The sequence below is a fragment of the Rhinolophus sinicus genome, chromosome 14, assembly GCF_057876585.1.
Source record: "Rhinolophus sinicus isolate RSI-liver-muscle chromosome 14, RSI-T2T, whole genome shotgun sequence".
NCBI classification, from domain to species: Eukaryota; Metazoa; Chordata; class Mammalia; order Chiroptera; family Rhinolophidae; genus Rhinolophus; species Rhinolophus sinicus.
In genome coordinates, this window is record NC_142514.1 from 16,010,812 (window position 1) to 16,024,015 (window position 13,204).

The window sequence follows — 13,204 nt, forward strand, 5'->3', positions numbered from 1 at the left end:
TTCGGAGTCTGATAGGTCTAAGTTTCAATCCTGGTGCTGCTCTTAACCAACTGTGTGCAGCTGGGGAAATTGCTTGCTTCTCCAAGCCTGAATTTCCTCCTCTTAAAATGGCCTGATGGTATTGTACCCCATAAGGTGATTGAGAGAATTATACAGTTTTCCTAGAAAAAGAAATCTGAAAAGGCATACACTAAAATATTACCAGCCGAGGACATTATGAGTAATTTTTTTTTTCTTTTGGTTAATCTGTATATCTTAACTTTTCTGTAAGGAACATATACTACTTGTGTCATAGAATCAAAAGTTGAAAAAATATGTCCAAGCTGGTGGAGAAGACAGGATGACTGTGCTGTGGAATATAACTCTGGTTCACCCCTCAGTCACCTTTCAACCCTCTCTAGTCTATTTTCAGCCCCAACTACCCAAAGAGTTATTTCAAGGTCAACTAGGATCTCCTTCTTTTAAAATGCAACAGGCACTGCTCTTGCTCAACTTCTAGGAGCATCTAGCAATGTTAACCACTCCCTCCTTCTTGAAACATCCTTTTTCTTGAATTCTAGGACAACCATTTTCCTTGGTGATCCTCCTTTCTGGGACTGCTCCTTCTCCAGGCCCTTTCTGAGATGTTCTTTCTCTGCTTGTATCTTAAATGCTGGAGTGATTGGGAGCCCTCTGCTGGCCCCTCTGCTCTTCTCACTCTACCCAGTCTTGGACACCTTCATCCAACGCCACCAGCTTCCTTTACACCATCAGTGTTGACGTTTTTCTGTATTAGTTTCCTATTGCTGCTGTAACAAATTACTGCAAATTTGGTGGCTTAAAACAACAAGAAGTGTACAGAGGCCTTAGGAGAGCATTGTTTCCTTACCTTTTCCAGCTTCTAGAACTGCATTCCTTGCATTCTTTGGCCTGTGGCCAACTTCCTCTATCTGCAAGGGCATCTCGTTTCTATGTCATATTGCCTTCTTTTCTGTGGTGAAATCTCTCTCGGCCTCCATCTTATAAGCATATTTGTGATTATATTTAGGGCCCACCTGGATAATCCAGGATAATCTCCCCATTTCAAGATCCTTAAATTAATCACACCTGCAAAATTCCTTTTGCCATATGAGATAACATTTACAGTTTCCAGAAATTAGGAACTTGATATCTTTGGGGGTCATTATTGAGCCTACCACATCTTCCAACTCTCCATTTTCAGCCTAGGACCTTCTGTGGTTTGAGATCTATGTATCCAACTACCTATGGGATGGTTTCACATGGTTGTGTCACAGACAGATACCTCAAATTCTACATGTCCCAAACTGAACTCGCTATCTTATACCCTGCCCTGTGAAGGCACCACCATACATTCCCTGGGAGTCACCCTCTCCATCTCCTTCCACAGATCTCCACTCAGTCATCAAGTCTTATCACTGCCTCCTAAATGTCTCACAAATGAGGCCATCTTCTCCATCTCCAGGCCAACCCTAGTCCAGGCCATGCCACTTCTGACCTGCTCACTGCTCTCCCTGCCCCCAATCTTGCATATCTGATCCATTGCTCCTCTGCTTAGAACTCTTCAGTGGCCCCCATTGGTCTCAGGATGAAAGACAAACATTTTTTCATGACTACCTGGTCCGGCATGATCTCCATCCTCCTGCCATTTATAGCCTTATCTCTCACCATTCCCTCCCTGCCATGATCTGAGCCCTCTCACGATTCTTCCCTCTGCCTGTAACACTCCCCACCTCCTTTCAACTGGCCTAATTAGACGTCAGTTCCTCCAGGAAACCTTCCCCAATATCCCTGTGGAGACTCCTATAGGACCCAATATTCCCTGCCACAGCACTTCTCTTTGTGAATTGTAATCACCTGTTTGCTGGTCTGGGTCTCTGGCCCATTTATTTATTTCTTGAGTGCTTACAATGTACCAGTTGGGGTGCCAAGTGCTATACAAGCAATAGCTCACTCAATACCCACAACAATCCAATGAGGCAGGTAATATTATTCTTCCCATCTCTGTATTATAGGTGGGATAACTAAAGCTTACAAAGGTGAATTTGTATAAAGTCAGAATGAACAAGTAGTATAATCAAGATTCCGACCCAGGTCTACATGACTCCAAAATCTTTTTTTGTTTTGGTTTTGGTTTAGTATTAATCACTGAACTGTTACCTAACTAGAAAATATTGCCTCTTACAAATTAAGTAGATATAATTGTTCCACATATTTTCTCCTATAGTTCAAATATGCCACCCACCAGAGGCTGAATATTGTCATAATATCTTGCAGGCTAACAAATTCCTTAATATTTTGTTAAGCAACTACTTTAATGTCAAATCCCATATCAGATACTCAAACTGAGAGACACATGCTACTGATGGTGAGCCCCTTTCTGAAGCATAAGTTTTATTTCAAGATTTTGGGGAGAAAATGGAAAAACAAAGGGTAAATAAATTACAGTATTAAATGGAAATAATATAAACCCAGAGCTATGTCAGAGTAGGGTATAAAATTTTTAGGAGTTTTCAGAGAAAACATGTGCCTTCAAGGAAATTTCCAGTTGCTTCAAACTATTTCCCCTATGTAAACATTCACTTTATTAGGGCTATTTCAAGGGAAGAGTTTGAGACAGACTACTTATAAAATAGCTTTTTCTAGGTCCCTGGACCAGCCTACACAAATCTGGCTCCCCGGAATTCAACTGTTCATACAACAAACACTTATCAAGCAGTTCTAGGTGTATTCTCCTGAGTGGAAAATGAGGAGTGGGAAGGCTGCAGATACAAAGATGGGCAAAACATGGAGCAGTTCTCAAGGGACTTGTACTCAAATAATCATAAGATGCAAATTGTAAATGCCCTTAAAGAGATCCAATGGGAATTAGGGGTGGGGAGGATAAAAGAGAGCCCTTTTGGTATCTGGCTCAGGGAAGCTGAGGAGGCTTCAGTGAAGAAGGGGCACCTGAGCTGAGTCCTGAAGGGTCTGAGGGAGCTGGGGACAGAATGAGCAAAGATAAGAAAGACGATACAGAAAAGTCCGTTCCCATCAGCATAGATGCATGCTGTAACATTTCCCATAATAAAACAATTCCTCTTGTCCTTAGTTCTCCCTCCAGCTACTGCCCATTTCCCTGCTCCCCCTTCAGCAGGAGTCATTGAAAAGTCACCACTGTATCCAACTGCCACCTTGACACTCCCACCTGAAGTCTAATCGGACATCTTGAACTAACATGTACAAAGCTGATTTCCCTCTCCAAACCAGTTTCCCCACATCAGGAAATCTGTTGGCTCTACCCCCAAAATAGATCCAGAATCCACCACTCCTCATTACTTCACTGGTACCAGCCTGATCCAAGGTACCATCACCTCTTATCTAGATTACTTCAGGAGTCTTCTAATTGGTCTGCTTCCACCCTTGCTCCTCTACAGTCCATTTGCAACAGAGCAGCAAGTGGTCCTTTAAAATATCGTGTCAGGGGCAGCCAGTTGGCTCAGTTGGTTAGAGCGCTGTGCTCATAACACCAACGCCGCTGGTTAGATTCCCACATGGGCCAGTGAGCTGCGCCCTCCACAACTACAGTGAAAACAATGGCTTGACTTGGAGTTGACGGGTCCTGGAAAAACACACTGTTCCCCAATATTGCCCAATAAAAATTAAAAAAAAACACTTTCATGTCAGATCACGTAATTTCATTCCTCAAAACCCTCCAATGGCTCATTTCACTCAGACAAAAGCCAAGTCGTTGCATGGCCTGCAAACCCTTACATAAACTGTCTCCTTCTGACCGCATCTACTTTCACTCTTCCCCTTGCTCCCCACCTCTGCTCCAATCACACTTAGGCACAGTCCTGCCTCAGAACCTTTGCATTGGCTGCTCCCCCTGCCCAGAATACTCTTCTCTCAGATATCCACATGGCCACTTTTTTTTTCAAGTTACATAGCTCAACTGTCACCATGTTAATGATCCTTATCCTGACCATCCCATCTGAAACTACAGTCACCTACCTCTCCCCCACACTCTCTATCACCCTTATCCTGCTCTATTTTTTTTTCCTATCTAGCACTTATACCTTTCAACACATTGCTTTTCTTATTTGCCTATGGTTTATTGTTCACTCCCTCCATTAGAATGTAAGTTCTGTGAGGGCAGGGGCTTCTTTGTCCTGACTAGGGCTTTGTGGGAAACCAGGTTAATTGCCTAGGCTTTGGAGCCAGACTGCCTGGGTTTGAATCCTGGCTTTGCTATCTACCTTGGGCAAATATTACCCCTTCATCTCTGTGGCATTCAGTTTCCTCATCTGTAAAATGGGGGAATAATAGTACCTCCATCACAGGGTTATAGAAATGGTTAAATGAAGTGATGGATGCAAAGGATTAGGCAATAGTGCCCAGCACACAGTATGTCTTAGCTCGACAGTGCTACTTATTGTCCCTACAGCTTGTCCATTGCAGGTACGCAATAAATATTTGCTGGATCAAGTAGGTGTTACTACCCCAATTTTCTGATGGCCAAAGTTACATGAGCAGTGAGTGGCAGGAGCAGAATTAGAATCCAGGTTTATCTGATGTCAAAATCCCTGCTTCTTCCACTGCTCCATGACCCATCCTCTGGAGGTAGGTTCTAGGCTCACCTCCAGGGAGTGGAGAATTCATGTTTCATGTCATGGGGCGAGATGAGACCAAAAGTGAAAATGAGGATCACCAAGGGAAAATGGATGCAAAGAGGGGTTCCTCCTCACCCTTAGGATCAAGTCCATGCGCCTTTACATGGCCACAGCCCCTTCCTGATCTAGCCCCATCTGCCTCTTCAATCCTACCTCTCAGGTAAAGAAAACCAACCACGTCTAGTTCCTGAGGCTCCCAGACTGCCACCCCTCTGCTCAGGCACAGGCCGTTCCTTCTGCCAGCATTACTCTTCCAGCTTCTTTATCTGGCCATCTCCTACTCATCCTCATGACTTGGATGTCATAGATGTCGCTGCCTCAGGAATTCTTCCATGATGCGTGAGAAGGCTTGGTGCCCTTCCCATAGGCCCCTGTGCTGCCCCATCATGTTTCATTTTGTTGTTTTTCCTTCACTTCCTGTGTGTGCATATGTGTATAAAGACCCACTCGAACCCTTTACTAGACTGGGAGCTCCATGATCCTGTGGCCTCAAGTTATGTAAGATGTTTCCTACCCAAAGGTCCCACAAGGCACCAGAAAGTACCCAAGAACCAAAGGCAGCTCCTCTCCAGGGCCAAATAGTCTTTGCGTATCTTCCATTTAAGCCTCCAGCAGACACTAATCTTAAAATCTCAACTCTTAAATTCCCTTGAGAGTTGAATTGCCCCAGCCTGCAACAGAAGCTCACGAGGCTCCAGGTTACACAACTCCAGGATATCTATATCCTGGCGTCCCCTAGCGTTGGGCAGTACACAGGCTGCATAGCCGGAAGGTTCGGCAAAGCAGCTTTGAGTAGTCACTAGGGTGGGCTCAACTTCCTGTGAGATGTGGAGGCCCACCAACACCCACAGAATATACGTATACTTGTGGGGACCTACCCCTGTGCACCCAGGGATAATTTTCAGAGAAGGGTGTAGACTACAAAGGTCTGTAGTTGTCATCAGATTCCCAAAGGGTGCACAAACCCAGAAAAGGTTGAAAACTCCTAAAGAGATATTTGGTGAACATATAAAAATACTCCTAAAATACTCCTATTAAAAGGGTATGTATGGGAACCTGTCGCACAGCCGATCACCACCAATGTTCTTGGGAAGAGGGCTTGGGATGGGGTGGGTCTCCCATGACATGAAATAATAATGAAAAGAGTTATCAGAATTACTCTGTGTAGGTACTATTCTAAGCCCATTACATACAATAGCTCATAGTACACTCTCAAAAGTAGGTACTATTATTATCCCCATTTTACAGAATAGGAAACTAAGATAGGCAATGGGAAAGAACTTGCCCAAAGAAATTACCAGTAAGCAAGTGATGGAACCAGGAGACAAATGCAGGCAATTTGGCTGTGAACAGATGCCCAATGTCTGGGCTTCTATTTCCCTTGGCCAAGGTGAAAGTAGACCCAAGCCGGGGGAACACTGAAAAGTTCAAGTTTGTCTTGACCAACTTCCTCATTAGAGGGGGAGGATCTCCAGGGTCCTCCAACCCCTTGGCCCCTGCTCCATCCAGGAAAGGCCTCCAGCACTGTTGGCCGAAGCCCCTCCAGGTAAACCTCAAGTGGAAGATTGTCAGGGGTGGTCTAAAGTCTTTTCTCAAGCCTAGTAGGAACAAGCTTTGGAGATAGCTCTGGCTTTCAATGCTGGCTGTGCTCCTTATTAGCTTGGGCAAGCCTCAGTTTCCCCATATGGACAATGGAAATAATAATGTGTCTCACGTGGTTGTTGTGAGGATTAAAGAAGCATGTTCATAAAGTACGTAACACTGTAAACACTCAGAAAATGGTGACTGATGTTATTATTTGTATTCAAAAACTAACAGTTTTCTGGAGGTCTATCTAGCCCTGAAGTCAGAAGTCTGACATGGGTCTTACTAGGCTAAAATCAAGGTGTTGTCAGGGCTGTGTTCCTTCAAAGGGAAGAATCCATTTCCTTACCTTTCCAACGTCTAGAAGCTGCCTACATTCCTGGCTTGCGTCCCCTTCCTCCAGCTTCAAAGCCAGCAGTGTAACATCTTGAAATCTCTCATTTTTACTGACTCTTCTTCCTCTTTCACTTAAAAGGACCATTGTGATTACATGGGGCCCACCAAGATAGGCTCAGCTCGCTACTTGAGGTCAGCTGATTAGCAGCCTTAATTCCATCTTGAATCTTAATTTCCCCTTGCCATGTAACATAAGCTATTCACAGGCTCTGGGGATTAGAACATGGACATCTTTGGGGGGTTCTTTCTTCTCTCTATCACAGTGGGTAAGTAAGAAAACGCTGTTGTTGGGCAGTGACCTACTGGGATTTTGAGCTATGAGCACTCATGTGCTCAAAAACCTACCATGGCTCCCCACTGCCTTTAGGATAAGGGTTGGACCTCTCAGCCTGGCAGGCAAGGCCTTTCATGAACTGGCCTCTATCCCGTTTACAAACAGGTACTTTCTTGCCTCTGCTCTGCCTGAAAGGCATTTGTCATGCGGGGCGGCCTGCTGGGTCTCTGGTTCTGCTCCCCACATAAGAACGCAGGACAGGGTGAGGCCAAAAAGGAACACCCACGGAGCCATAGATAGGGGAGTCATACCACTATAGTCTCGCTGGTGGCTGGGTTGGAGACACAGGAGGCAGGAGCCACACTGTCTGCAACCCGCCATCCACTTGTCTCTGCGAAATAATCTCACTTGCCAGCAATCCGCTTCTCTAAAATCTGCAATCCACACTCCGCTGCTTGCTAGCTCAGCCACCATCTTCTTGCTAGGCCCCATTTTCTGCTAGTGTAGCCACGGCAGTTATATTTGTGGCCAATGGCTCACTGGTTACAGCTGATGGCCAACTAGCCACAGCTGATGGCCATCCAATCACAGTTGATGGCCATTTACCACCTGAGCCAGTACCTTTCCACGTGAGGCCGAGAGCCTGGAAACTGCACCCCTGGCTCTGTCCCCACAGCATTTTCCTCCATTTATGATCATTAACGTCCTTCCATTCATTAGGGCCAAATTCAAGTGTCGTCTCTTCCGTGAAAGCTTTTCAGCACCCCCAGAACGACTCATCGTCCTCTAGCATATTATAGAATGTCTTGACTAGAGTTATGGGTCCCCATCTGACTGTGGACAGTTGAAGCACAGGAACTATTATAGCAATGGTCTGTCGTTCTCATACTACTTGAGAATCGCACAGAATCACCTGAAAGGCTTGTTAAAACACAGGCTCCTGGGCCCAACATCCAGAATTTCAGATTCAGTACATCTGCAGTGGGACCTAGTAACCTGCATTTCTAACAAGCGCTCAGGTGATCCCGATATGCTGGCCTGGGGAACACACTTTGAGAATCGCAGGCACACAGGTTGAGGAGTTGGCATGAGGCTTGACTTGGGCTTGAATCTCAGTTCTGCCTCTCACTGAGTGATTTTGGGTACATCCTCTGCCCTCTCCCCTCTCGGAGCTGCTTTCTCATCTCTGAAAGAATTCATCCCCGTCCCCCCCTTTGGGTTGATGTGCCATGGACCTTGAGGCTGCTGAATAAATGACACAGTGCTCTACCTCTATAATTTCCCTCTCCCTGGGTTTTTACTTCCTAGTGTGTTCTCAAACACTTCACACAATTTGTGAATTGGTTTTATGTTAAACTACTGACTTGGACCCTGATGAAAAATGCTGGCAAAATGAGAAGAGCTAAAATAGCCCAACTGGGTATGTCTGGGTCAAAGGAATGCTAATTACGTTCACACCGATGAGAATTTTCCTTCTATGTCTCGTGCCCACCCAGTACAATAACAATCATGTGTATCATCACAATGGACAGCGGATCAACTATGTTGCAAGTTTGTGGTAATTTATCCAACAAACACTTCGCCAGCACCTCCAAGGAGCTTACCTGGTGCCCACTGGCTTGTCTCAGGGGATGCACTGCCTGGGCAAGAAGAGTCCTTGTGGCCGGGACACTGCCTTCATACTTCCCGGACACCTGTTTCCTTTAGAACACCACACACACACACACACACACACACACACACAAATCATGCTTCCTTTGCTTCTTCTGGAGCAAGGTGTCTTCACACAACTTGCAATGACCAGACACGAGTCATGCTCTTCATGGGCAAAGGGCTGTGTCTTTGTTTCCCCAGCATCTCACATTGTACATACAGAGAAAAGTCCAAGGTCAGAAGGGAACCTCTGTAATGCCAATTAGAAGCTGGGCCACGTGGTGGTTAAGACCATGAACCTTGGAGTTTGGCTAACCTGATTCCAGTCCCATTCCATTACCAGAGCTTGGACTAGGAGGAGGCAGGTGAGACTCCTTGCTTGCCTCATCCTACTACCTCTTCCTAGTCATGGCTACTCATTCCTAGTCATTCCTACACTACTTCTAGCTGTGTAACCTTAGGCAAGTAACTTTACCTTTCTGTGCCTCACTGGGAATAGTGATACCTATTCAATAAGGTTTGGGGGAGAGTAAATAAAATAAAACCTCGTCCTTAATGATCCTTAACAGTCTCAATAAAGGGTAGTTCTTTTCCCAGTTTCAGCATTTATCAGTGGCCACCAGAGGGCAGTGGTCTCCATACTGGAGAATAACTTGCCGGGTGATCAGTAATGCCGCGGAGACCGTGCGCATGCACCCACACGTGCGCATGCACCCACACGTGCGCACACGAGTGCCGGGAGGGGTGTGTGGCCCTGCTTGAGTCAACACAGCCACCAGCCAACAGATACACTGGGAACCTTGCTGGTCACTGTCCGCTGCAGTCACTTGAGGATTGGCACGAAGCTGAGACCAGTGAATTTTCTGGGATACTCTATTCTATAAACTCAAGCCATAAAGCCACCTGGCCTTTTCCAGAGCAGTTCCTTCTGCTTGCTGTGCATCCTTCTCCCTCTCTTTCCTTTGCAAATGTCTCCCAATGTGATCTCTGTGAGTTCCTTCTTCCATAGATGGTGTCCATCTGGGTTCCCAAACCATTCTATTCTTTCCTAAATGGTAGCATTTATAACACATCACTAAATTATTTACGAGCAGTTTAACCAGTGGTTAAGAACAGGGACTCTTGGGGACCCGGAGTCTGGGCTTTGTCACATATTTGTAACCATGTGCACATCCCCTAAACTCTCTGAATCTGTTTCCTCATTTGTAAAAACGGGGCTACATCCAGCTCATAGGGTTTTCTGAAAACTAAGTGACAACATCCATGCAAGGCCCTGGTTTGTTGAACAAATGAGTGAGTGCATGACTATCAAACCCACTGAGCATAAGCGCCTCAGTGGTACCCTACCATTTTTGTTTTACATTGTGTGATGCTTGGGCACATGGGGAGTGCAGTTTTCAAAGTAGGGTACCTATGAACAGCTGCCTCAGCATTACCTCGGGGCTTGTCAGAAATGCACATTTTCAGGCCCACGCCTGACCGACTGAATCAGAAACTCTGGGGAGATGGAGCCCAGTAATCTGTGCTTTAACAAGCCCGTAAGTTGTTCCTGATGAGGGTTGACGTTTGAGATGCATCAGCCTAGAACAGAGGCTCTAAAGTATTTGTTTAAATGAATGTACAAATCTGTGATTTGAATTAGAAAAGGCTATAAACTCCACAAAGGCAGCAGGGGTCATGGTTTCCCTAGCACCTAGCAGATGCAGGCACATAGTAGGTGCTCAAAAAAATGTTTGTAAAACAAATGAGTGAAGATCGATCCCTTCTGGTTCTTTTTGTGGTTCTAAGTCTCTTAAGCTTTCCAAACTTCAGTTTTATTACCTGTTCTCTCTCCTAGGATTGATGGAATGGCCAAGAGGCAAATGAAATATATGAATCTATATAGCAAAACAGTATTGTCACACTGCTGAGCCCTGTGAGAAACTTTCGTTTAGAACCCCAGAGACATCTGGTCTTCTATCCTTGATGTAACCTGGAACTTCTGGCACCTCGAGAGTTGTGCTGCAGACACAGCTGCCAGCCCTTGTCCATCCACAAAAAGAGGCAGACAGCACTTAAAGCATGTTGATAGCCTTGAAAAAGAAGGAGCAATAGTTATGAGCCCACCCTGGCACAGGGTAGATGCTCAATAAATGTCTGATAAATAAATGACCCTTGTGCAGGAGAGCATAGTAGTTAATTGCATGGGTTTGGGGCAGTCAGATCTGGCCTTTTTTTCTCCCCCTTGTCTTATTGCTTTGTCTGAGGTCACCAGGATGATGTTGATTTGTAAAACTGACAATAGGTATCTTTGTCTTGTTTCTCTAAGGTTTTACCATTAAGTATAACATTTGCTGTAGAACAGTCATTTCTGTGCTTTCTCATTTATCCATCAGGTTTCTAAAAATCGTGAGTGTTGAATTTTTCAAGTGTTTTTTCTGTATCTATGGAGATGGTCACATGGGTTTTTCCTTTAATTTGTTAATGTGGGGGATTGCATAGGTTGCTTTCTTTCCATTTTTGAGGGCAGGAATTTGTGTTATGCACTGGTGTCACAACAGAACCAGCACTTAACAGGGACTCAAATATTTGTTGAATGAATAAATGAGGAACAAATTCCTGGGCAAACTTCCAAAAGAATAGCATTTCTATTTCACATTCTGTACATAAGCAAAGCTTAGAGTTTTGCAGCAAATGTGCTGATAACGTGCTTGTATTCCTGGGATTAATCCAATTTTGCTGTGATGTATTTTTATTTCACAAGGCTATATTTCATTGGCTAATTTTTATTTAGAATTTGTGCCTCTATGTTTAAGAGAATTACTCCGTAATTTTGTTTTCTTGTATTGTCCTTGTCTGGTTTGGGGATCAAGTTTATTGTAGCCTCATAAAATAAGTGACTTTCCTTTCTTTCCCATTCTCTGAAAAATGTATAAGTTCAAGATTGTTTTAATAAAGTTTGCCTGTAAATTCATCTTGCTCCGGCATCATTTGGAGTCAGAAATTCTTGAATGCCAATTCAGGTTAGTTAATGATTTCTATTTCTTTTTGCACAACTCTATAAATATCCTAAAAACCACTGAATTGTATACTTTAAATAGATTAATTATATGGTATATGAATTATATCTCAATAAAGCTATCATTTTACAAAGGGACAGAGGGATCTTACGGGGGACACAAAAACGTTCTGCAACTGATTTATGGTAACGGTTACTTGATAAAATTTTTAGAAATCATTGCATTGTACACCTAAAATTGGTGAATTTTATATTATGTAAGATATACCTCAATAAATTTGTGTGTTTTTTAAAGCTCCCAGGTAATGCAGCCAGTGAGAGGCAGAGCTGAAAATGTATGTAAACGGGACATTTTTTTTTAGAAAAATAATAAATTTACCCAAAAGTCCTTAGGACTTTCTATACACAAGATCATGTTATATGCAAATAGGATGTTTTTATTCCTTCCAATCTGGATGCCTTTTTATTTCATTTCCTTGCCTAATTGCCCTGGCTAGAACCTCCAATACAAGGCTAAACAGAAATTGAGGTAGCAGACATCCTTGTTTTGTTTCTGATCTGGGCAGGAAAGCATTTGGTATTTCACAAATATGATGCTAGCAGTGGGTTGTTCACAAATGCTCTTTATCAGATTGAGAAAATTCCCCTTTTAGTATATGTGCTGCCGAAGCAAACACGAAAAATACCCCTTTTTTAATCATGAAGGGGTGTTGAATTTTGTTAAATGTTTTTTCTGCATCTATTGAGATGATCATGTGGTTTTTGTCCTTTATTCTACTAATATGATGTAGTATAATACATGAATTTTCAGATTCTAAACCAACCTTGCATGCCTGAGATAAATCCCCTGGTGTCTAATCCTTTTTGTGTGGCTGTATTTGGTTTGCTGGTGTTTTGTTGAGAATTTTTGCATATCTATTCAGAAGAGCCCTCATGCCCATTTAGTTAATCTCATCCCTATCTTTAATTTCAGGTAACCACTAATTTACTTTTTGTCTCCAGAGTTGCCTATTTGGACATTTCATACAAACAGAATCAACAATATGTGATCTTTTGGGACTAGTTTCTTTCATTTAGCGTATTGTTGTTGAGGATCCATATTGTATCAGTACTTCATTCCTTCTTATGTCTGAATAATATTCCGTTGTATGGATCTAACATTTTGTGTCTGTTCACCGTTTGATGCATACTTAGATGTTTCCAGTGTGGGGCCATTATGAATAATCCTACGATGAACATTAACGTGCAAGTCTTGTCTTTGCGTGAACATGTTTTCATTTTTCTTAAGTAGACACCTAGGAATAATTACTGGGTTGTACGGTAGTTCTACGTATTATCTTTTTGAGGAATTGCCTGTTTCCACAATGGCTGTACCATTTTATACTCCCACCAGCGAAGTGTGAGGGTTACCTGGGAACTTATTTAGGTTGAGGGCTTCCTCATCTATAAAGTGGTGATAATAATAATACTCCCTTCATAAAATGGGCATTAAATAAGATTATGATCTGCAAAGGGTCTTTAGCACAGCATTGGGTCCAAATACAGGTAAAAGCTTAATAAATGGCATCTTTTTTGATGTTCCCTTATTTATGCTAATGTCCCAAACCTCAGACCTTGCTTTGCTTACCTGGATGAGATTGTCTTCATGCT